Source organism: Lathamus discolor, chromosome 11 (genome assembly GCF_037157495.1).
Source record: "Lathamus discolor isolate bLatDis1 chromosome 11, bLatDis1.hap1, whole genome shotgun sequence".
Lineage (NCBI taxonomy): Eukaryota > Metazoa > Chordata > Aves > Psittaciformes > Psittacidae > Lathamus > Lathamus discolor.
Genome location: NC_088894.1, coordinates 15,288,924 through 15,314,984, shown reverse-complemented (window position 1 = coordinate 15,314,984; position 26,061 = coordinate 15,288,924). Strand labels below are relative to the sequence as shown.

At 42.3% G+C, this 26,061-nt stretch overlaps 1 long non-coding RNA gene across 2 annotated transcripts in view; it reads left to right on the top strand.

Moving 5' to 3' along the window:
- Nucleotides 1-26,061, top strand: part of LOC136020537 (uncharacterized) — a 70,533-nt gene that overhangs the window by 32,595 nt on the left and 11,877 nt on the right. For both annotated transcript variants that reach the window (XR_010615390.1, XR_010615391.1), the window contains exons 2-3: nt 10,286-10,391; nt 20,924-21,054. This is a non-coding gene — a long non-coding RNA (uncharacterized LOC136020537). The remainder of the gene's footprint in view (nt 1-10,285; nt 10,392-20,923; nt 21,055-26,061) is intronic.

Below are 26,061 nucleotides of genomic sequence, written 5' to 3'. Positions count from 1 at the left end.
GGTGTGTCAGCCTACGAGCCAAGGGAGTTAATGAAACTCATCTGTTCTCTATTTTCCAGCAGGATTGAAGGGAGGGGGAAAGCCCAACCACCCTTCAGTGTGACCCAGAAATACGACTAACAGTGGTGTTCGCAGGCAGAGGCTCAAAAAGGAGCAGCGGGCAGGAGGAGGTGGAGTGGCTGAATGGGAGAAATGAAGGGAAATATTCCCCCTTCAATTAGAGTAATTAAAAAGTAGTAAAAATAAACCACCCAAAAGAGAGTCTGGCCAAAACAAAGTTTTAATGTACACTTATGGTTTAAAGAGTCTGCCGGAGGCCACCACCATGTGTTGCCACAGCTCTCTTTTGTCTGCCTCTGGCATGAACCAAATACCAGGCCAGAGATGAGGATGGGGGCATGCCAGCAGGCTGAGCATGGCGTTCACCAGAGCAGGGCTGCCAAACACCAGCACTGTGGCTTTCAGGGGTCCAGCCTTCTGTGTGCAGCCAAAGTTTAGCACAGTGAGAAGCTGCTGTAGCACCGAGTTGGTCCATGAAGGGAATTAAAACCCCTCTGAGAAAGTGATAAATGTGGACTTGTTGGGGAGGGTCCAGAGAAGGGCCACAAAAATGATTGGATGGATGGCACAGCTTCCTTTGGGGGAGGGCTGAGAGAACTGGGCTTGTTCAGTCTGGAGAAGAGAAGTCTTCAGGGAGACCTTATTGCAGCCTTTCAGTTATTACAAGGGGTCCATAAAGAAGATGGGCAGAGACTTCTCAGCAGGGCCTGTTGTGATAGGATGAGGGGTGATGGGTTTAAACTAAAAGAGGAAGATTAAGGCTGGATGTGAGGAAGAAATTTTGTGCAATGAGGCTGGTAAAGCACTGGCACAGGATGCTTGAAGAGGTGGTGGATGCCCCATCCCTGGAGACATTCCAGGCCAGGCTGGATGTGGTTCTGAGCAACCTGTTCTAGTTGAAGATGTCCCTGCTCATTGCAGGGGGTTGGACAAGATGAGCTTTGAAGGTCCCTTCCAACCTAAACTGTTCCATAAGTCTCTGACAAAGTGTCTGCCACTGTCTGTTTTACTACCACATGCTTGTTTTCTCTGGTCTCCTTATCTGTACTTGTTCTTGTTTGGGGTTTTCCAGTTTAGTGTTTTCTGTTTATCTTCTTGGTCTTTAATTCCCTGCAAGGGAAGAATTGGCAGGGTGAAATGTCTGTTTCACTGGTGATTTCTCCCTAGTAATTTGTCAGTACAGATGTATTTTGTCCCATGAACTTCATTGAAGGGCAGTAGGAGCCAGCGTGTTGAACTTCTCGTTGTGGTACATTTCCTAGAAGCCTTGGTCCTGACTCTGCATGCGTCTTGATGAAATGTGGACAAGAACTTCTGTCAGATTGCATTGTGTTTTAATGATGTGGAAGGAGAAAGTGGCTGAAGAATGAGTTAAGTGTCTTCAAATTTGTAACTGGAGATTTTAAATCATGTGGGGAAATATGGTAATTTGAGTTTCTGGAGATGCACCAATCCCGTCTGCAACCCAGAGACTCCTTGGAAAACTGGCTTAGTGGCAGGAATTGTTGGCATTTCCAGTACTGGGGTTACTAGTTGTAGTTCTTGGTTGTGATCTCCAAAACACGTAATAATAAGCATGTCTTTTTGACGGCTTCTGAACAAAAGAGGATAAAACAGTGACATTTGACCTTTGCAATTTCAAAGGACTAAGATCTAAAATTTTAGAGATATTAAAAGCTTTTTGCACTATAAACCAGTGTAAACTCAGATGGTCAAATCTTTAGCACTTGGCGCAGTGATTGGCTTCAGTGTGTGGACGCCGTAGTTCTGGTTTTACGTTTTGTAACATCCATTTACTTTGATTTTTGGTGATTATCTCTGAATTTGTAATCATCTGTAATATGAAAACTCAGATGTCGGGGGAAGAACTGTCTTGGTGGTTATAGAGCTGGCAGTATCTCTGTTACGTACAGTGAATGCTACATAGCTGTTCAGAGTTTGGTTTCAGTGTGCCAGAGAGGTATTGCTCTGCACATGCCAGGATGATAACTCCAAGATAGCAGAGTTTGGGATTGATACTAATAGGAAACCCAGATCAGCTTAAGTGTTAAATAAACTCACAAGAATGGTCAGATTCTTATTTCCTTGTTTCTTCTTTTTCTCCTCTTGTCTGTCCTTTGTCCTGCTTAGCCTGTAAATTCATCAGGGCAGGAGCTGCTTGTTTGTAACCCACTGTATAATTCATTTGTAACATGGCTGCATCTGCAGCCACACAGATTCATGGCAGCTGCGGTTGTGGTAACTGAACCAAAATACAAGTGAGTAATGAGAAATAAATCTGTTCTACACTGGCTGTTTGAGAATCACTGCTTTAGATTTAGATGTGTGTGTTTTACAAATAATTAATAAGACACAGCATGCACATACTCCCCTTTCAGGCCAAGTGTTCTGCTCTCAAGTGTGTGAAGTGAGGAAGCAGAATGTGCCAGGAAATAAAATATCTAGATGCACCCCTGTTTTCAGAAGCAGTACCAGAGATGGACCTTGAGTCTGCCTTTCCTTAGCTGAGATTAGAGAAGTGTTACAAGTCCTGATCCTCACAAAGCTCTGCTGTATCATCCCTTAGTAAGCCGAGTCAGTGGAGAACTCAGTGTCAGGTTTTGATTAAACCTAAATCAGTCCCAGTTGCTGTTCCTGTTTGCTGTATGAGCTCGTGCTGTCTCCTGCTGCAACCAGAGCTTGAAAACAGCAGCTTTCATTTCTGTGTTGTGTATGAATACGAATAAACTTCTGTAGGACTTTACACAGAAGCATCCAGGTGATCTGCCATACAGCTAAACCATCTGTTTTCTGTTGCTCTTGCTGAGAGCCATTTCAGCAGCAAAGGCCAGTGTTGTGTGGAGCAGAACTAGGTTCTTGCATGCCCATTATGAATGAGGTGAAGCCCTTTTGTTTATGTTCTGAGAAAGCAGCTCACATTTAACCCTGTGGGATGGACTGAGAAGGCAATACAGTGGCAGAGTCCATGATGCTCTATGCTGAGCCAGTTGCAAAAGGTAAAATGTGAGCATGAGATCCATCTCAGTTCTGAAAACTTTTCTGAAGGTTGTCAGTTTAATACAGTGTCAGTGATACCCTAATTGCTGGTCATTTAAGTAGGAATACAAGTTACTGCACGATATATTGTTAGTGTGGTGACTGTAGGTAAACTGGTGAAATCCACAGTATGAATAAACTTGTGCTGGCTTTTGCTTTCTATCCACAGGTGACAACTTGCAGCAGGGATGAAGTTGTGTTCAGCTTATAACATCAGTGTTGGGTTTTGAGCCATCTTTCAAGCCTGTGAGTAGTCTGGTACATTCCCTGGCATAGAATAGAGGCCAGGATCGGTTACTGTGAGGGAAGAGTGGTACTAGTGCAGATGATAAGGAATCTAAATTAAACCATAAGAGAAGAGAGAAGAGGACGCTATAATATTTAAAAATGGCAAACTAAATAATATATAATTTACAGAAAATAACAGGGTACTGCTGGGACTATTTTTAAATCAACAGCAAATTAGAATTCAGACCTCTGATAGGTTTAACAGATGGTCTGGATCTCAGAATCCAAAACCCACACACTTCATTTCCCAGTATGTTAAGAACAAAATAATGTTGTACAGCCTTTGTGGAATGTTTCTTGCTCTTCAGCTATGTTGAAGATAACTTTTGACCAAGGAGGACTGAACTGGGAGTGGAAAAATGGGGTAAGCTGGTTCAGTAAGAAAAAGCACGGTCAGTGCTGTCACAGGTTCTGGGCAAGGAAGCCAAGAGAATTTGGGAAGTCAAAGGAGTGTGGTTTCTGACTGGTTCCGTGTAGTCTAGTTCACTGTGGTATAGTGAAAACAAGTGGATGCATCCCTGCCCCTCGTCCTTCACGAGCTCTAGAAAATGTTCCCTCATGTCAGCATTAAACAAAAGTGTTCTAATGTCAACGCAGTCATCCTGGAAACATTGCAGAGGACACCCTCACCACTTCTCATAGAGGTGGAGAGAAGGAAGGTTGGGGTCTCCTGAGGAACATCTCTTAGTTACAAGAGAGATACTGAGGTACTGGAGTGGGTCCAGAGAGGGCAATTGAGCTGGTGAAGGGCCTGGAGCACAAGTGTGATGAGGAATGGCTGAGGGACCTGGGGGGCAGCCTGGTCTAGTGGAAGGTGTCCCTGCCCATGGGACACCCAACCAACCACTCTGTGATTGTATGACTCTACACTGGGAGGTGCCTCCATAACTTGAAAACTAGAAAGGACTTCTGTCATTTCATAAATACAAATCTGCAAATGAGTTCTGTGAGGTGTTTTTGGTGGTGCTTGCACTGGCTAGTTAGTTCTGTTGTTGTTGATCATGTCCTATAGCCCATAGTAATCTGGAGAGAGCACCAGTGAAGATGACCAACCTGTTAAGCTGAATGAAGGTTGTCACACTGAAGAGTCAGGGTGTTCTGGTGAATCTCGATTTGGTTTCAGAGCTTTTGTCCTTGCTGAAACTGTGTGTCTGAAGTGCCTTGCTACTGAAATAATGTTCTTGAGTTTCAAACTTTTCCCAAGGGCTGAACAGTTTTGATGCCTTTTTTTTTTTTTTTTCAGGAAAGATTTCTAGGGAGAGGCGGGATATTTAACTGTCATGAGAGCCCAGCCGATCAGATATTGAATCAGGCAGAACACAGATGTGACCCTAAGTTTCTGGATCTATGGAAAATGTTCTGACCACCAAGTTGTACACTGTTCTTGCTTGTAGCTTTTGAGGAAATATGTGAAGTGTTCTTTTCTACACTGTATAACTAGCTTTAAAATAATGTACATGTGTGTATATATATATACAGAAATATATGTGTATATATGTATATATATACATGTATATGTAGTGTATATATATGCACACATGCATGTATTTCTTTTAATCTGAGTTTTCTGTAGGACAGGGAAATCTTGCAACCCATCTCTTAATTTTTCCTTCTGACACCTGACACCATTTTTATGGACATGAAATAGGGAAGCAGATACATACGTTTGCTATGGAGGAGCAGGGGGTTTGTGTGTTTAGACTATGCACTCACTAGTTACACAGCTGCAAATTCTCTTTAAATTCTAGTGTACGCAAGAGGTGCAGGAAGCAGAGGTGCTGTGTCGGTCTGGGTGCTGCACACAGTGTGAGCAGCAGCAGCACAGCACACGCCTTTCTAAATTCCTCCATTACAGGGCTTTTTTTCTTCATCAAAAAAGAATTGTTTTATTCTCAGGTCTCTCATCCTTATCCACTGACATCTCTGCTCAAAATGCTCCTCGTACCCACTGCACTAACTCCGTTTATGGTACCTCCACAGTACCTCACCTATTGCCCTGTGAAGCACTAAGAAATTACGAGTTCCTCAGCAAATCGTATCCATAAGCCTTCTAGTCCAATATCCTGCCTCCATCTGTAGCCTGCCAAGACACTTCAGAAGGAACCCTACATGATACCCTGTAACTGTGGAATCACATCTTGCACATGAGGTATTTTTATCTTGGGCAGTTAATAACTGACACATTCCCAACTGTATTTTTATCTTTTTGTTGTAACTTATTGTTTTGATTATCAATGCCAATGACTATTGCTCCTTGCATCTTTATAAATACTTAATGCTATAAAGTATTTATAGTATTAAGTATTAATAAATACTATTTTATATGAAGCACCATCTCCCTTACTTGGTTGTTGGCTGCGTAGAAAACAGAATTTCCTTTTTTTTTAAATTGGTTTTGAATTTGTTTTCATTCATCTTTACCTGATGTTCCCTTGTTTCTGTGTTATAAGGATAAACTAGAACACATGCACCATGCTCTCTGCTGCTCACTCTTCCTGATCCCTCACTAAATCAAGTCTTCTCACCAATATCATATGGAAGTCTTCCCCTGAATTGAAAACCTTTCCTTGTCCATTCTTGGGCTGTTTGTTTCTGCTGCATCTGGTTTTGAAATGGAGTGAGGAGGGAAAACAGGCATCCAAGGAAGGGTGTGCCATCAATTTACTGAATGTTATTAATATCACTGTTTGCAGATTGTTCCAAAAATGGACTTATTTTCAGAATTCTGCTGCAGTGGGTGTGTGGGGACAGAATGTGAGTTTGAAATATTCTGAAATTAATTACAGACATGTTTCATTTCTATATTAACCACCTCTGCTTTGATTGGCACCTTCTCCTGATATCACCAGAGAATTTAATCTACTTTTTCCCAGGGGCATGCTGAATGCAGAGGTGGAATGGTAGGAATTAGTCAGAAAATAATTGCAGAGACAAAATAATCCCATCTCTGCCTGTTATGATGCAAAAACCCATGGGCTGGATCCTTAGCTGGTATGTCACGATTGGCATGAAGCCACTCTACACTAGTGAGTGCCTCAGTAATCCTCACTGGCCTGTCACACAAGGGCTGGTGGCTTGGGTTAGTGACAGAAACCTGGCTGCTGTTCCAGCTGGAGGCAATGTGGGATTCGTGAAACTCGAGGAGGGTTGTGGCAAGAGTTGCCCTGAGATTGCTGAGTCCATTCCTGCTCTTTGTTGTGTTTTCATTGGCGTGCTGGGATTGTTTTCCCTCTTTGCCAGGTGCAGAGTTGAATGACAGGTCATGCTCAAAAGCTCTTCTTTCCCAAATCCACCCACACTATGGATTTCTGTGTTCCTCACGTTCAGTGACATGTAGCTCTTGGAAATGTGCAGCTTGGAAATAATATCTTTGAATCTGAGTGTGCTTGGACTCATCAAAGCTAGATTTTAAACTGGCCAGAAAGGGCAGGAAGAGAAAACTATAGAAAAATAACTGGAACCTTAGATTCCCTTAGAGTAGGACTGAACTAGAACATTTGATCCAAACCCTACCAATTATGAAGATACAGACCCAAATAGGCGAGACCATGCTCATGTGAAAAATAAAGATGGGCCATGGTGCCAAATAAAGATATCTGCTGGGACTTCAGTAAGATTTTGAATTCCCTACAACTATGTGTCTTGGTCCTGGCATCCAGTTGTGTATGCTCGCTCTTGTCCAGCTGCCTTATCCTCACACATTTAAGGTTTCTTACATAGAATCATAGAATTGTTAAAGTTGGATGTATCTGCTGCCAGTGATGCCTTTTTGTCTGTAGTCCACAATCAAACCCAGTTCACCATGTCCAGTGAAGTTCCCATCTGAATGCAGCAAACATGTACACAGTGAGCTGAAGCATGAACAGTCGATTCTCTACCAATAAATACTTTGGGAATAGCGGAAACAAAAGAAGAGCTGAACGTGTTTTATTTGGATTATTAAAAATCTGACTTGACTGTCCAAACGTGGGATAGTTTTTTGGTCCCCTACGGGAGTTGATTTTCTCTTTGTAGTTACTTTATTCCAGATTGAGTTCACTGATTTTTCAGTATCTTGCCTAGAGTTTGCATTGAAAATATATTAGAGAAGAAAAGGAGCAACAATTTCCAAGCTAATGTGGAGAAAATAAATTAAAGACAAAATCCAGAAAATTATGGGGGTGAAACTAAGACTGGTAGTTTGGGGGATTTCTTAATGTTTGGAACAAGGTTCAGGGCTGTGATGATTATAAATTGCTACCACTTAGTTGCTACTACCATTACCACTGAAGAGGAGAAAAATCAGCAGACATGTAACGGGAAGCTGGATCATATCCAGCGTGTCCTTATCAAAAAATAAAAAGAAATGCAGAAACCACAATTTAAATGATCCTCCCTGTGTTAATATTTTGGCACATATACTGGTGCCTCCTTTGCTTCTGCTTTATCTTTATGGTGACTATCTCTAAATACCAGAAGATGGGAGACAGACTAGGCAGCCTATACTTTATTCAGCAGCATTTATTTATAGCATTAACTATATATCTTAAACTGCTTGAGATTGTCCTATTTCAGCCTTTTTTCTTATAATCTACTAGAAATTAGTCTAGTGGGAGTCTTTTAATATTACCCTTTTGCCTGTAGCTCTCTGATTTTGATTATGCATTGCATTGCGGGTGAAATTTGGGTTAAAGATAATTGTAAATATGGTATTGATATTAAATGATGTTTTCCCAACATTGCAATAATGCTTGTTTTGTTTGCTGGAGAGTTTATTACTTTTTGATCAATAGCATGTGAGATTTGTGAGGGAAATTAGCATAGTGAATAACAATTAGGAGAAAAATCAATGGCATTCAGACAAATAAGTGACTTGAAAAAATCCCATAGGCACACATACACTCACACAGATTCTTTAAAGTGTAATACATCTCATTTTGAATTCCAGAAGAGGAGAGAGCTATTTGGACCAGAACTGAAACTGATGGCAGTATAATTGAAGTACTGTGGGGCTATTTGTTGCTATTTAGTGTTTCTAATCGCTTCAGTGTATGACTGCTTCATTCACTGGCTCTACGAACTTCCTTTGAGTTCTGACAGGGTTTTTTCTGTAGCCCCTACAGTCCCACTTTCCTGAGGTTACCCACACCATGTATATGTTGTGTCACTTTACCATGTGGAAGGGAAAAGCAAGTGTATTATGTTACAACTGCCTTACAAGAGCCAGGAAGGCTTCAAGTGAGATAAGCCACTGGAAAACTTCAAAATAAATACAAGTTGTTCTTTCAGAAAGGAAGATTTAAGCTCTGCCACAGCCTGTCGCACATCCTGAAATGTTCACATGGGCTTCTGGGTTGTTTGGTGGAAGAAGAATCTAGATAGGGCTGTTAAACAGAGTAAAATCCTCCTGGCTCAGCAAGCCTGTGTTCTGGACACACTCAGGAGTTTAGAGGGTACTTTGGTTCTCTGTATGCCTTCTCCCACTTGTCATGCTCTTCCCTGAACCTCTTCCTGACAGACCCATGGCCCAGTGAGTGTTGTTATGTCTTTATTTTGAACATGTAGCTAGACTTTTCCTCTTCTGTTTTAGGGTTGGTGACAGCAAGACTGATGTGAGACGGGAAATTTGTTCTGTTTGGTGCTGTGAGTTAGTGTGTCTCACCCTTCTGTCTTCTACCTTATGCCAACCATACCGTTAGTTGCTTGAACGTTCTCTTTGAAAGAGTTCAGTGTGTAGCTGTGGGAGATGTCTAGGTATCTCTTCAGTAAGAAGGTAGGTCTTTTCTGGTTGTCAGGGCCCTGGGACCTTTCAGAGTACAACTTGCATGCCAAGTCTTGGTGAGGCCCCTAAAGAAGCCAGTGGTGATTACAACCCAGTTGGACTGGACTCTCTTGTGGAGAACTGAGGGATGGGTGGCAGGTTCTCAGAGGTGAAGCATAGCCCTGAGAAGGAAAAGTTATTTCTATCCTGTCTATAATGGGAAGGATGCTTGAGCTCAGGAAGAAGCAGGATGGTAGGAGACTCAAGGCAGCATCTGTGGGAAGCAGAAGTGCTTGTGACCACATGATGATCACCTTGTGGTGATCACCGCATGATGGTGATGTATGGCATGAAAGCAGCTGAGAAGTGAGGCTGAAGGCAGTACAAGGGATCTAACAGGCATTTTTGGATCACAAAAGAAGCTGGAAGAATGGGTGCAGAAGAATAAGGGGCAAGCCTGTGAGCAGTAATCCTGGTGTTTAGTTGGGTGTTCTCAGAAGCCAAGTGTATTTGTATTTGGATGTGCTGAACTGGACTAACTGAGGCTCTTGGAGAGATGCAGCTCTGCCAGATGTGATCATTAGTAGAAGAGTCAGCCATGAGAAATAGGTGAAGCTCCCCTTTTCTAAGGGGAAACTGATTCTGAGACTGGGAGCCTCCACTTTTTTTGGAATGAGGTTTGTTTGCATGCATGCTACATCTGCCTGAGCACACTCCTCTCCTGCAGTCCTGTTCAGGAATCAATGTTTTAGAATAATGGCTCTGCTTTCCTCTGAATTGAGCTGGTTAATAACTATTGCTGGGGAAATCAATCAGCTCTATGATATCTTATTACTTACGCTAATTTAATCACAAGGAATGGGTCATTGCTTCAGTTCAGAGGGCAAAATGAGTTTGTGTGGCTATGAGAGTGTATGGAGAAAGAAGCAGAGGAGGGGAACGTTCGTGAGCTGGCACACAAGTGGTAAAAATGGCATGGACTCTCTCAAGGCTGTACGATGGATGATAGAAAACTCCTGTCCACTCTCTATAGTTCCTGGTAATCTACAGGTTATAAATCCATTTTTAATGTTGTTTTCATGTTCTGAATAATTTGATAGGTGGAGATAAATGAGAATTTGTCCTTTTTCACCCTTCTCTATTTTCTCTGTGCCTACACAGCCTAAAAGAGGAGGATCATCGAGAGGGACAGACAGACAGAAAAGATGGGTGACTTCCGTCAAGGACCTCTGAGCCCATTTCAAGTTCTTTCACACCAAAGAAAAAGGTAAGTGCAAAGGAACCATCAGTGCACTGACTGTGTAATAATTGAAAAGAAGGAAACAGCATGTAAATAGGATGTTTGAATAACTGAATTTAGAAATAAATAAATAAATTAAAAACCTTAATTAAATAAATACATAAACTTAATTTATAAAACGTGCAAATTCAGCCTGGCAAATATTGCCATAACATTTTAAAGCTCTTGTCTAAATTCAGTTTCCTTTCCTATATACCTGATTATGATATGTAGAGCCTTTCCTATATCCTCTGGTTCCTAGTGGAGAGTACTAGTTTTGTCATTACAGAAAGTAGATAAAAATCAATTTCCACACCCTGAACTATCTCCCTGCTGTAAAAATGGTTCTCAAAATAAAACTTTAATTTAGAAACAACAACAACAAAAAGGCAGTACTTGTTCTCTAGTATAACCAAGCGCTGAGTTCCAGAAGCTAGGCAAAAGACCAGTATATTAAGCGTAGCTGTGTAGAAATCCATGTATCCCCGTGGTTTTTGTTTTGATACTACTTTGGGTAACCCAAGTTACTAAAACATTAGATTCTACTCAGATCCTGCTGGTTTTGGATGGTTTTCCCCTCCAGTACAAGAGTGTAGATAAGACCATTTACAAACTTGCAGAAAGATAACACATGTTCTAGCTCAAAACCTTTGCAATGTTTGTATATAGCATAGTCCAGCAGGGCCAGGGCAGTGACTGTCCACCTGCACTGGGCACTGGTGAGGCCGCACTCACTACAAGAGAGACATTGAGGTGCTGGAGCGGGGCCAGAGAAGGGCGACAGAGTTGGTGCAGGGCCTGGAGCACAAGTGTGATGGGGAACGCTGAGGGACCTGGGGGGTTCAGTCTGGAGAAGAGAAGGCTCAAGGAGGACCTCATTGCTCTGTGGATGATTCTGTGATTCTGTATTGTAGCAAACAGTCCATATTGGAAGAAAGGCATTTAGCAAAGTCTTAAATAGAATATTGTTTTGTGTAGACAAAACCATTTAAAAGTACTGGCTGTTCATGCTTAATCCTGCAGGAATTACTTTCTCTGAAATGCTGGAATTGCTTTTAGAGTTGGTCCCTTTCTAGAGTGTGGAAGAAAAGAATCAAGAACTGACCCATCACACTATAAACGCATATCAGACTGTTACTGAGTCTCTCCATGCAAACAGCACTGCTTTCATGACAAATAGATCTTGGACACTGAAAAAAATAGAAAACACTTGTGCTAACTGCTGCTCTAACATTAGCTACTTCACTTTATTAACTAGGTAATGGGCTAAAGCCATCATGGTCTAATTGAAATAAATAAAACCATTAAAACTGTGAATTAAATTAACTACATTTTGATGGTTTGGGTTATTCATATTGCTTCAAAATGTTATTTTTAATCCAAACATGGCTGGACACATCTCCTTGTGCCCCAGGGATAGTACAAAGTAGGTTATTGGCCTTTATTTTTGTACCCCATTTACTTCTCATTCATACCGCTTCCAACTGATTTTTCCTAGCAAGATCTTATACTTTAAAAAGAAAAATTAATAAAAGAATGAGGGAAGTGTCAAATGATTTTACAATGAGAACCAAGTTGTAGATATCTGGTGTTAGGTATCACAAACTCCTTTGATGAATGTCAAAAGGTTTTCAGAGCTGATCACCTTCAACCAAACTCAGCTTCTAAGGAGTTTGATGGGGATTCTTAGAAACAGAAACATTTGGCTGATGCAAAGCAATTTTGAAGTATCTGCCCTAAGCGTATTTTTCATCAGCTGCATCATTGGATGCAATAATACTGAATGCATTTCAATGAAGGTTTATTCTTATCATGCAAGACTCTTCAGTAAAAGAGTTGTCTTGTTTTGTCCAGCCAACATGCTTGTGGTCCTTCCGCACTCCGTTACTGTTGTGGTTCTGCATCCTCTTGCATCCTGTGGCTTGGGGGTTCCACGTTGACTCCAGGTTTGTTCTAGTTATTGCATTGTGTTAGGCAGATGAAAAACACACTCACTTTGATCTTCCAGGGGGTCGATTACTACGGTTTCTACAGAGATACTTTTTCATCAGCAAGAGGGAGGTTATAAGTGGAAGGAGAGTGCTTTCAAACGTCTCTTTGTGAAGCTGTATTATGAACTGTGACATGGAACTTTCCCTGTGACATTTCTTTTTGTCTCCTGAGAAGATTTTGTGGCTTTACTTCATCCTCTTCTTACTCAGTTAGTGATCAGCTGGGCAGGTAGAAATAACCTCTCTTCTTTTACACTCTTTTTCATTTAAATGTGCCATTTTACTTACAGCAAGATGTGCAAGCACTTATAGTCTGGATTTGTTTTCAGTGGCATAGATAGAAAGCTAGAGAAACTTTAAATGTTCTGGGTTTGCACCCACTGAAACAGGGATATAACTTAGCCCTCTACATAGTTATGCCTACAAAGGTAAAAGGCTGTCTGCTGGCTTTAACCCATGGCCTCCTGCTTTTGTGGAAGGAGCAGTTTCAGGGCACAAGTCAAGACTTCTCCCCAGGCTCCAAGGATGCTTGGACTGTAAGGTGTAATCAGCTACACAAGTTGATTAATACTGGGCTTGATTTCTCTTTTTTTGGCTGATAAAGTGGGCAGCCATGTGTTCATTAGTTTGCAGATATCTCTAAACTGAGTGCTTAAACCATCCAAGCCAAACAAAAAGATGAAGACCCTGGAATAAATAGATTATTTTTGTGTGAAGCAAGAATATAAAATTACACCCAAAGGAAAGCCCTTAGTCTGTAACCAACTACAGTCCTAAAGTACTCCAATGCTGCTATTTAAGTTTATTGATAAGAGCTGTGAGATCTTAAGAGAAATGTTAGCACTGCCATTTTGTTTTGTTGCTTTACAGTTTTGTGGGAAATTACTAATAGAGATGATGCATTGTGCGGCAGGGGTCCATGGAAGTTCATGGGCAGAGAAAGAGTTTGGGGTTTATTTGTTTATAATTCTAATTAGTTCTATACCACCTGTTATGTGATAGACTCCTGATATCAGCAGTGTCAGAAATCAGGACCTGATCCCAATTCCCTCTGAAATCAATGGCAGTTTTGTCATTGATGGAGCAGCTAAGCAACTTGCAAGAATTCATTTATTCAACAAATCTCACTGCTGCTTCTGCTTATCTCTATTGATTGTACTCGTGTCCAATCAGGTTTGCAGCATTAGCTGCATTACCTTACAATAACAGGGTAATTCACTTGGGGCATGTTCTTACCAAGTCCTAGAATCCACACAAAGATAAAAAAAACATTTATCCTGTGCAAAGATGTCTTCAGGTTTATTTTTCAGGGGCAGTTGCGTCTTTCATTAGTCGTGTATCTCAAGGAGCTGTATTCACTTTTTGGAGCTGACAGACTGAGGACAGGAAAATGAATGGGGCCAAAAAGAAAGCTAGAGAGGGGCTTTGAACAAGGGCCCGTAGGGAGAGGCCAGGGGGAATGGCTTGAACCTGCCAGAGGGGAGACTGAGATGAGCTCTTAGGCAGAAGCTCTTCCCTGTGAGGGTGCTGAGGCGCTGGCACAGGGTGCCCAGAGAAGCTGTGGCTGCCCCATCCCTGGCAGTGCTCAAGGCCAGGTTGGACACAGGGGCTTGGAGCAAGCTGCTCTAGTGGAAGGTGTCCCTGCCTGTGGCAGGGATTGGAATTGGGTGTGCTTTAAGATCCCTTCCAATCCAATCTGGGGTTCCAGTCTGGGATTCTCTTTACCCAAGTGACTGTTGCCCCTCTGCATGTTTGCATGCAGAATAATTGGTATGCTTGTGAAACCCTTCCTAGAAATGAAGTCTGCTGTCAGATGGCATTCACTACGTAGGAAAACCCACTACTGAAAAATCTGGTCACCTGAATTCAAGTTTCAAAAGCTTTTGGGCTTCTAGTGAAGCTGTCAATTGAACATTTAAATGGCATTTGGAATGGCAAGGTAAGCTAAGTCTGTTTGTCTGTCAGCTGGGTCCTTGGGCCACTTCTCTGTTATCAGCAGAACCATGTGTGAAAGACATCCTGTGAATGGGAGCCATTCCTTTCTGCTGGAATTGCCATGTTGTACTGCTCTGTTGAGTTCCAGGTGTCAATGACTTCACAAGGCAGCACAGATGGAAACAAATGACGGCTTCCCTTCCTACCTTTTGCTCTACCAGGAGTTTGTTAGATAAGCAATAGGTGACGGGAACACAGTGACAAGAGATAATAATCATTTATTAGAGATTAATTTTGCTCTCAAATAACAGCCAGTACCTGGTGGGATATGTGACTCTTTAATTCCTCAAGTTGTCACTTAGGATATTTTTTGCATATTTTGCATGAATTGGGGCAGAAGTGTCTCTTCAGAAGTGAGCTACAAATGTAGCATGTGGACAAAAAGATGAATATGGGTTAGTGGTGGCTTTGGCAGTCCTGGAATAACAGTTTGACTTGATGATCTTAAAGGTCTTTTCCAACCTAGTCGATTCTACGATTATGCATGTCTCGATATTTTTGGACAAAGGGACTTGGGTCAGGATAATGGGGAAGGGATGAGCTGGGCTCTACCACACCGCTGAAACGGTGCAAGGTAGACTCAAGGAATTCTGAACTTCTTTTGACTTTGAGTAGAAACTGAATCTCCAGCAAATTTAGGCTACTCTTCAGAATACTCCATGAAATCACGAATAAGGCGCATGAGCAGGAGGAATACTTTCCCCTTCTTTATTTCACATATACTTAATTTTTTTTAAAATTATGCTCTTTTCATTGCTCCCCCCCAAATAAATTTTATTTCAGAGGAACCGGACTAATGACATGAATGTCTTTGGGGAGGGATTGTGAGTATTGCCCTTAAATTTTATGCGCCAGTTACAATATCTACAATATGAAGGGAGGAGAGAGAGCTAGTAGACTGGAAGAGCAGAACTGCTTTCAGATCAATAGATGAGCTGACATTGAGGCTGGAGGACTGATAGAAGTAGTGGAAAGGATAGACGTATTTGGCAGATTTCTGAAGACATTCAATAGCGACACCGAAATGGAGCTGATAAATCAATAGCTCTTTGGGCAGATTAGATTGATATTTTAAATGTATATGGAACTGTCCTAGCCAGGAAGACTGAACAGTCACTGAAGGAATAGATAAGCAGAAAAAAATTAATTCATATTTCTGTACCATTTTAGTGTGGTTCTGAAAGGAAATACGTAGAACGGCAGGCCGTTGTCTTGTTTGCAGCTGGGAGGTTGGATCAGATATTAGGAGGAATTGTGTTTCTACCCTGGAATTTCTCAGACTGGTGGAGATTAAGTTAGCAATAATGAGTAAATTACTCTTGTAGATAAAAAGGGTTTAACAGAGAGGTTGGCAGTTAACAGCAGGACAGGGCTATTGTATAATGCTACTGTAGGTGGAGTGGGAGTTGGCCCAGTCCCATCATGTATGTGATGTATATGGTCTGTGTGTGGGTGTTTTCAGGAGCATGAGGATGTAAAGGAAGGCATTCTGGAAACCAGGCCATCAGCGTGACTTAGGATCTAAATTATGCCTTGCTGAAGACAAGTGGAGTTTTGTCAATGATTTCAACGGGAGCAAAACTGGCCCTTTATACCCAAGGCTTTGTATTACTTTTGACCAATCGGGCTGTTCCCTCATGCTCCCAATTATATCAGCTGTCATAAATTAGAGACAAAAAGTTCTAAAGTGGTTTTAATCATCCTGGCATTCCTGGGGGGATTTGCAGCTTTTGCTGTCTGGAGCAGTGCTCTGCTCTCCCATGATGTCCCACTGCCTCCTCTCTAAACTTCCTACAAGTTCAACTTGAAAGGTTTCTTGCAAGTCATACTGTTGTTGTGTTCACCAGATGTTGTGAAGCTAAATTAAAGGAGAGCTTGTACTAATGGAATTTCCTAGAAGTTTACAAGTGAATTATTATGGTTGGAAAACTTAGGCTATTTAATATATATTTCCACAGAGGCATGAAGGGAGGGCTGTGCTGAATAAAGTAAATGGCTAATGATGAGAGGGGAAGGATGTCCTTGGTTGTCTTCCCTTATTTTGAACTTGATGGAAAATAGATCAGCCTAAAGACAGATCAGCCATTCATCTGTCCAGATTACGTTAGCCAAAGTGGTTTGTCAGGTACCTTTCCCTTTCTGTGGACTGGCCTGTTCAACAAGGATCTGTTAACTGCTAAAACATTTCAAGAGTAATTTTATTTATTCTTATTTAAATAATTCTATTAGAATTTTGTTTAATTTTTATTTATTTATTTATGCTAGGAGGAAACCAATTCCATGGCAGCTATGTTGGCATGATTTTGCTGTTAACTGCAAATACCACTTTATTGTATTTGCATGTAAATAGATGACAGATACCTGTGTCAGATGAAGAGAACAGTTCAAAGTCATTTGCTTTCTGGAAAACAGAATAGCTCAGCAGGACTTGGAAGGCCTCTAACTTGAGCTGTATTTTATTCAGGGTTGATAAAATTGGTCTTTGCAAGTTTAGAACCTCAAAGTTACCCTGAAGGATGGCTGGCTCTCTGAGGCCTCTTGCTGATTATTGTTTAATTGTGGTAAGGTGTAATAAACAGGAATGGGGAAAGGAGGCCTGGTAACAGTGTAGGGCTACAAAAAGTGCTTTTGGGGCTGACAGGATGGATTTCTTCACTTGAGAGATCAATGCTTTAGTAAAAAAAAAAAAAGGGAGTATCACTTTCCCCACTAGATATTTGTGATTGGACACTTAATCTTCCTCCTCCTGACACACATGCTTGCTTCTACTTATGTATACTGTGATTTCTCAAGTCACGAGCATCTACTATTATAAGGCAGGGCTTAGGACTAATTGATTACATGCTTAAGTTATTCTCCAGGCAGCCTCAGAAATGGGGAGGCTAGCCAAGCTCTGCTGGCTCTGGTGGTGTCGGGTTGTTGCATTTGGCAGAGGGTCTGTTCTTGTCCTTGTAGAGAGCCGGGTGGAGGCCCAAATGGCTCTTACCTGTGAATTAGAGGACTTCCAGTGCTATGTAGTGTGTGTTCTTTGGATTCATTTGGTGTTTGGTTGGTTACATTTGGTAATGTGAGTTCTTTGGTCTCCCAATGGCTTGAGCAATGGAGCAATCACTGCAATAGCTCACACCCGGAACAATGGGCTCTGAGAGCTGGATTAGACCAGAATGTGTCCAGGAAAGAATACGAGTCTGTGTGAGATAGCTGTTTTCCTGGTGATCCTATCATTCCCAACTGTGAAATATGAACAACTGACTTCAGTCCTCTAGAAAACTGCAAAAAGTACCTGTAAGTTTGTGGCTGATGTGACCCCAGTTCAGTGAGTGTGAACCAGACCAGGCAAATTCAGAAAACTGGAAAAGAACCAAAACCCCAAATGCATGGTGCCTCTAAAACGTTGGTGACCCCGGGCTCAAACCACTAAAATGCCTTAATCAAAGCAATTTGCATCACTCCAGGGCAGAGGTGAACTCAGGAGGATAATTGAAATGTAATTTGCCTGGATTTAATTTTATCTGAAGCTAACTATTGAATTTTCCTGAGACTGATTTCTGAAATGATTTCAGTATGTCAATAATTACCCAATTTTACTCCAAATTTCTTTTTAATATTACTTTTGTCTAGGAATACATGTCTATGTACCTGCAGGATATGTGCATTCCTGCTTGTGCATTTGTATGAGGTGACTGCATGGGTGTGTGACATCAGGCGTGGAAGACCTGGGCATTGTTCTTGATTGTCTTCCCACAGTGTGGCTTGTTCTTGCCTTCTGCATCCCCACTTGCACTTCCTGTCTTGCTTATGGGTGCCATAGCTTTTGAGGAAAAGCTTGCTGTGTTTTGCTTTTCCAGGTTAGTTTTATGGTGTTTGTACACTGTTGATAGAGATGGTGACTTCTGGCACCACTAAAATTCAGAGAATGGAAGAAACTTAAGGGAGTATTCTACTGCAGGCTTATGCTAATGATTAGCAAATAAAATAGTACTTGTAAGCACTGGAGTTTAAAATGACATTTGTATGGTTTAAACTGATGTCTAAGCCCAGGCAGATAGGCATTCTGTGTAATATTCCATGGGCCTTGCATTTGATTATGTATTTTGCAATTTCATAGAATTACAGACTGGTTTGGGTTGGAAGGGACCTCAAAGCTCATCCAATTTCAACCCCCTGCCCATGGTTAGGGGCATCTTCCACTCCAGCCACCGCACCCTCCTGGTTCCCTTCTCCCCATGTCAGTCGTGCAGGGCAGCCCATCAGACATGGTTCTCCATCATGAGGTCTAACAACAACAGGCCACTGTCTGCCCGCCTTGTGCCACCTCAGCTCTGTTGGTGTATCAGACAAGAGATGGTCACATCTGTCAAAATTCCATGTAAATAGCTATCAATTGGAAATAGCGCTTCTTGCTCTGGAGTCCGCATGTCTGCTGGTGTTGGCTCACCATGCTGCTGTTCCCCAGGGAGATTATAGCCAAGAGGAAAAGGAAGAGCTTCCAAAGATCTCAGCAGCTGCTCCCTGGCAGCCTGGTACAAAACAATCTCCCTTAACAATGGCCTAAAACACAAGTGCTACCATACAGACTTCACAGGCTCACCCTCGCTGAGCACTGTGTTTGTGTATCCCGTGGCTGCCACATTGCCCGTTCATCAATATCATCACTTCTGAGTGGGGAAGCGAAAAAAAGAAAAGCAGCAGAGGTGTTCTGAATGGTTTCCCACTAAAAGGAAGCGGCACACGTGGTGTTTGTGTGCATGCTTCAGGTTTCCATGCTGGGCAGCACCTCTGCAATGGGCAGGGTGAGCTGCACTGAGAGCATGATGTCTTTGGTTGAAACTGGCAGTTCTGAGTCTCCCATTGGCCCCAAGGCAGCTTGTTGACACAGGGCTGTTTGTGACAGTGCAGGAGCCTGTTCCACATCCGGCCTGTTTCGGTGAAGCCTTGCCAAAAGTAGTTCTCCCAGTAGCATTTCCAGTAAAATACTCGTCCTGGAACCTTTTCATTTCTGAAATTAAAGTAGATTAAGAAAAATCAAAGGTTTTTCTTTGTTAATTAAACCACAGTTTATGTGGCAAATACCTTCTTGTTTACAGAAAATGCTGTCTTCTGCTTAGCCCCACACTAACTAGCTGCAGGCACAGGCTGTGCTGGAGCCCTTGAGACCAGGCTGAAGTGTCCCCAGGACAACCCCACATTCCTTCCCCTACCTGCCTGCCTCTAGGCAGAGTTTAGGCAGCCTTAGCTGCAAAGTCGGGTCTTACTGGAAATGTAAAATAGATGTCTAAACCAGGACAATTTACCAGATCAGTTCCAAGTGGCTGAAAGCAGATTGGTATCAGCACATCGATTTGCTGCTGGAGATCTGCAGCATCCTGTATTTCTGATGGGCCCTGGCCAGAAGTGGTGGTGTTACTCCTGCTGGGTTTTACACCAGTGTTTCTTTATTGCTCACATTTGCTTTCCAAGCAAATCTACAGGTACCCAGCATTTGAGGCCTGTGGCCTGGCCCATCTGAAGTGTCTGACATTTGAGACATGTTATCCAGGAAGGATAAGGAGGGACTCAAGGAGGGTGTCTTCAGGTATTGGGTAAAGCAAGGAGTGGGAATGCAAAACTACAGGTTCTGTTGAATCGGCTTTGCTATATATATGTGCATATTGAAGTGTGAGGGCAAAACTGTTGCCTTCCCTTACTGTTAGAGCCAAACACTGTATTTTTCAAGACCCTAAGGCTGCTCTTAAGCTTGATGTGGGTACAGACACCTGAACTTCCTGTAAGGGAGACATGCAGGGCTGTGTGCTGGGTTAAATCACATGGCAGGAATGGCTCTCTGGCTCACTGGGCTTTGTGGTAGGCTTGGGCTTCATCTCTGTGTTGCAGCTGGGCAAGTCCCTTCAAGCAGTGTCCTTTGAGCACCACCACTCCTGCTGTGCAGCACCATTGCCTTTCCCTCCCTGACTCAGCTGCTCAGCAGATCACAGCTCAGCTGCGTCTGACACGTGGGGTGATAGAGCAGGAAAGCATTCTAATGTGGCTCTGTGAATTCCTGAGCTGGTACCTCTGTGCGGGGCCATGGTCTCCAGATGTCACAGGTGGCTTTGAAAATTGCATCCTCTGCGATGCTACAGTTCAGATCATAAAGTATTTTTCATTCAGGTCCCCCTCTCCACCCCCGATGTGTATGTGCTGAAACGTTGGATCAAGCTGGATGGAGATTGTCATTCTGTGTTTCAGATGCCTAGTTTAATGGGATCCTTCGTTCCCAGTGGTATGGCTGGGGATAAGAAATAATTATAGTAAGTAACCTTCACTTGCTAATATGATGGCTTTGAGTTCGGATTGTAGTTAACTTGTTCTTTGTCTTTCTCATCGATACTTTGAACGTTTCAGATTAATAATCCATGGCTCAGCTGCTGGGTAAAACTTGGGTAGGAAAGAAACAAAGACCTTAAGGTTGACACTGGATTTTTACCGTGAACTTCTTTGACCTTTGAAAAAGATTCATAACTTTTCTAAAAACTCTTTTCCATTTTTACCCAGCTCACTTCCTGATTGTGCCTGGGAACAAGAAGCAGGAAGCACCATCAGTCTTGTGGAAAAGCCTGTTCTGGCATGTTTCCTAGCCCAGCTTTGCTGATCACTGAGTTTTGGATCATTTGAATAAACTCCATGTAAGTAGCCAAGCTCTGTGCTTCTCCAAGCCATTTGCAAACTCCGAATCCCATGAAGCCAATTCATTGCTTAGTCTAGGCAGCCTGAACTCTGCCCCTTCCTGCCCAGTTTTCTTTCACGTATAAAGCACAGTTTTAGGGCCACTTTGGTTTTTTGGATGAACTTGCTGCTAATGTGACTTTCAGTTTTACAGCCAAGTATAACATAAGTAGGTGTCCTGCAACTTTCCTTCCCTCTGCTTTGCTAATACATCCTAGTATTGTCTGGTGATACCTTGTGCTGTTCAGAGGCTGAATTAATCCTGAGCAGAGTTTACCAGTTATGCGAAAGCACCATAAAACCACTGCGTAGCTTTCCTAGGCTTAGCTTGAAGTGATCGAGTTGTTCCCCGTGCAACAGAGAAAAGCAGCTTTGAACCCCAAAGAGGGAAGCAGCGTATCAAAAATGAATTAGGAATAGATTGTCAGACTCATTCCCTTGTCATCTCATGGTGGCGCAAGGCTCTGTGAATAGGCACAGTAAAGTGGGTTTGGCATGGCAAGCAGGTAGGAACAGGCGTCGCTCAGGGCTCTGCACACAGGTACTTGTATAGTTGATATTCCCAGATGTCTGCCCAGCAACAGGGTGCTGGTACTCTCTGGGCATTAGGTCCATTTTAGTCCAGGAGCAAGATGGTATTTGATGTGGGCAGTACAGCACTGGCTGACAAAGGGGTCTGCTGCCTGTCACACCTTGACTTGTTGAGCACTAACAGCCCCAGGGATCACAAAGCTGTCATTACAAAGCATTAGCATGAGAAAAGGAGCACTCCTTGTGTTTTGGCATGTCACACCCAAGTGACAGGGAGCACAAATACAGTCAGGCACTCGGAACAGTGCAAGTCAGCGTCGGCTTTGACAATGTTGGGCACCAAGGCTGTCACTCCTTTGACACGGCCCCTCCTTCTCCCTACCCACGCTGCCATTCGTAACAGCAGCTCGCCCACTGCTTTTATTTCTGCACAATGTGTCAATAATTACTTGTCAGGGCTCTGCTTATAGACCTGGGTTGGGGAATAAACGCTTATTATGCCTGAAAAATGTTGCAAGCTTTACCATAAATCTTGTGTTACAAATGCACACAATAGGGGCTATTGACAGAGGCAAACACTCACATTATCATGTAAAGTCATGCTGCTGAAAACAGAGTTTGACAAACTAACTTGCAGCAAAGGAGTTTGTTGACCTTTTCTTTGCCTTCCTGGTAACTGGACCGGGCTTGTGTATATTAAAACCGCCAATGAATGGGAGATGAGAAGAGATACTAAACATCTTTCTGTTAGGTTAGGGCTGCTGGAGTAAGGATGCCCTACCTCTGAGAGCGCTTCAGAAATGGCATTATCGGATATTGTCCTTCAGAAACACAGGAGCTAAACAAGCATTCAAAAGCTAAAGCTGGCAATATTTGAATTCAGCAACCCATAGACTTTTGCCTGTGCCTCTTTACTCAGTAGAGGCCCTAGTCAAAACATCATTTAGGACTGGCAGCTATTAATGGCTTGCCCCTGCAAATTGCATCTCTTTAACTGCTTTTCCTCTTTGGGTTTCAGATGGCTTCTTGCAGTGGGTTGGAGGTTTGATTTTGATGCACTGGAATGAATTGGACAGAAGGTATTTATGTAAATGTGCAGGTGTCATAAACTGAGCTCAACGTAAGAATGTTTGAAAGAAACTTACAGAAGTAATAGGTTGCCCAGAGAAGCTGTGGCTGCCCCATCCCTGGCAGTGTTCAAGGTCAGGTTGGACACAGGGGCTTGGAGCAACCTGCTCTAGTGGAAGGTGTCCCTGCCCATGGCAGGGGATTGGAACTGAATGAGCTTTGAAGTCCCTTGAACACAAACCAGGCTGTGATTCGATGATGATAGGGTGGACTTTCGTTTAAACACTGAACTAAGGACTTGGAACTGACTTTTTTTTTTTTAAAGAACACAGGGATTTGCCCTCTTCAGAGGGACAGGGGAACTTCTCGGCAGCATGGTTCTGCCTGTAGGTAATCTGAACTACTCCCTCTAACACTTTCATTGGTTGCTTTCCATTAGTTTAATTTTAGTTCTGTGGTTTCTGATGGCTTTATATATTTAATCTTTGAAATGTTCTTGTTTAGTCTGTACCTACCTTTTCCTGTATTGAAGTTGTCCTGTACTTGTTTAACCCTTTCATTTTTTCAGTATTCTTCCCCCAGAGCTGTTTTCCATCTTTCATTAAGTCCTCCTACTTATTCTTTACATTATTTTGGCTATAAAAGTTTGATTTACTTTTTCCTGGCCAATTTCCCATAAGCTTCCCGTCCTGGGGATCCTGTCTGGATCTTGTGATCCTGAATTCGTGTCTTCAAATGCTCCAAAAGAATATTTTTAAAGAAATGCTGCTTAAGCCACAAGAAAATGGGGCCAAATTTCTTTTGGCTGCAGTCTTTCCAAAAGACAACTTCTTTGAAGAAAACAAGCTTTTGTTTTGCTTTTAATAAAACCCTATGTGTGGAATATATTTTACCTAAACTATTTAAGTGACCTGAAGTCTTTTTGGCAAATAAAATTTACATTGTAAAATATGTAAACCAGTGATTTATAGGCATGTTGTGATACACAGATGAATGTGTAAAGCTCTGTGTACCAACCACAGTCAAAATTGCACACAGGTATCTATAGAGCATTAAGTTTACCTTGTAAAGTCAGTCTGTTAGGATAATCTCTGGAAGAAGCTCATGGCCTGGATTCACCCCACCTGACTGAGGTCCCCTCCTCTCTTGCATCAAGTCAAGTGCTTGGCGAGTATCTCCAGGGGGCGAAGCTGGCACAAAACTCTTCAGTATAGTTAATTTGCTTTTGGTTGAGCTGCCTGAGCTGGTTCACTGCAAATTCAGACCAGCACAAATGAAGGATCCTAAACACAGCAGGGGAGAAGGCAGGCAATGAGGAGAGGGTTATCTTTGTGCAGAACCACACCTTCAGGCTCTAAATAATTCACCTGTATTGGAAGGCTCATTATCCTTGTCCTTCTTCTCCAGTCAGTAAAGGCAAAAAGCCACCATCAGAAGCCTTTTCACATCCCAGGTGTCTCTGAGGTCCCTCTGCTGATGGTCCTTCATTCTGGTGGTATTTGACACAATGAATTTTCATCACTATTATCTTAGACCATGTTGGCTTTAAGTTGTGCTGGTGTTAGTGTGGGATAAATGCATTGATTGCAAATGTTTTATCAGCGTAAATGAGGTTACTGGAAATCCCTGTTGCTGCTTAGCAATGAACAAGGAAACTAGCCTCTTCTTGGTTGTGAGGAGGAGGGATTTTTTTTGCTTTTAATTCTCTGGTTTCCTCTGTCTTGTAAGAGCACCTAAAAGTCTCCATAGCATGTCCTGGGGCCATGCTGAGCCGACCTGAATTCTACCTTGAGCCCTGAATTTAATGTTTTTAATGGAGAGGTTTCTCTTACAGCCTGGGGCGAAAGCACACAGAGAGGTGTAGCAAGACCAGTATGTAGCCTTGATAAAATGACTTCTATAAATCTGTTTAGGTAGGAAAATACTTGAGGAAGAGCTTGTTGTGTTACCTCTTCTGTATCTCTTTGGTGGCCTCCTCTTCTGGGAAAAGATACAAAAAAACTGAATCCCCTGTGAAATAAATTAGGTATTTTCTTTCTCAGCTGTGCAGAAACTCAGAAGGATGAAGGCTGTAATAGGAACAGAGATGTTGGCTGTGTTTGAGAAGCCCCTTCTTGCTTTGGAAAGAATAGACTTAGAAAGTCTAGCCTATTTGCTGGGGAGAACGCCTTCCTAAAACGCTTATGAAGAATACTGTGTATGCTTTGTAGTTAATGTTTATGGCTTTTTCCTTTAATCCAGTGCACACGGGTCACTAGCCTTCAAATCGGTGAATGAAGTAAAAAAGCTAGTAAATCCAGCATGCTACTTCATAACCTTGTTTATTGTGCATTATGCCAAATTAAAGTATGTCTGTGTGCCATGAATCTGCACAATGATGGGCATCTCGCCCTTCTATCTGTTAGTGAATGCTTCAGACTGCTTACCTGCACTCTTGTAAGTCTCTTTGTTCTAGACATGGTCTAGAGTGAGGTGTCCCTGCTCATGGCATGGGGTTGGAACTAGATGATCTTAAGGTCCTTTCCAACCCTAACTATTCTAATATTCTATGATTCTTTTTGTTCCCACTGTGCCCAGTCTCAAACTTCATGAAAAATTGAGAAAATATTAATAGCTGAATTCTTTATTGTTCAATAGATGGGTATTGTATTCTTTCCCTCCGTTGTAGGAGTGAAGCCCTGAAGCAGTTTGAGTTTTGCTTTCAGCATTAAGGACAGGGAGGGAACAGGGCTTGATTCAACTGTAATTGCAGAAGGAACTTTGAGAGGCAGAACTTAATGAGGAGCACTGGTACTTGGTCTGGAAGATAAAACTAGGCCCATCTCTTACACAAATAAACAGTCACAGTTTTTTCTCAAATACAAGTGGGCAGGAATTTAGTCTTGCATGCAAAAGTCCAACTGAATGGCCTCCAGTTCTTGGGCCCTGCAAATGTTATATACCTGCTAAAGGTACCAGGATGTTGACAGTTTAAACTGGGAGGCTTTAATTCTCTACCTTTTTTCCACGTGGCTACTTCCAAAGTTAATCTGGGACCATTAGAGGATTTAGAAGAAACAAAAAAAAGAACTTGTCACTTCGAGTTTTATTTTTACTCTTTTTATTCTGCAGTTTTGAAGTTCTGAGTTGATTGCAGGTTTGTTTCAGGGCTGCGTTCTGTAACAGAAAACCTATGCTTATAGTTCTGGAAACAGCCTGTGCTGCAGGACTGACATCTGCTAACAGAGACATGATGGGCAGAGTTGGCTGGTTTGTGATTTTTGGCCAACTTAACTACTCCAGCAAGAGTCATTGGTGTAAGAATAGTTGTACTGACAAAGCTTCCAGATTGTAATTTTGTCACTGCTTATAAGACATGACCTTTTCCA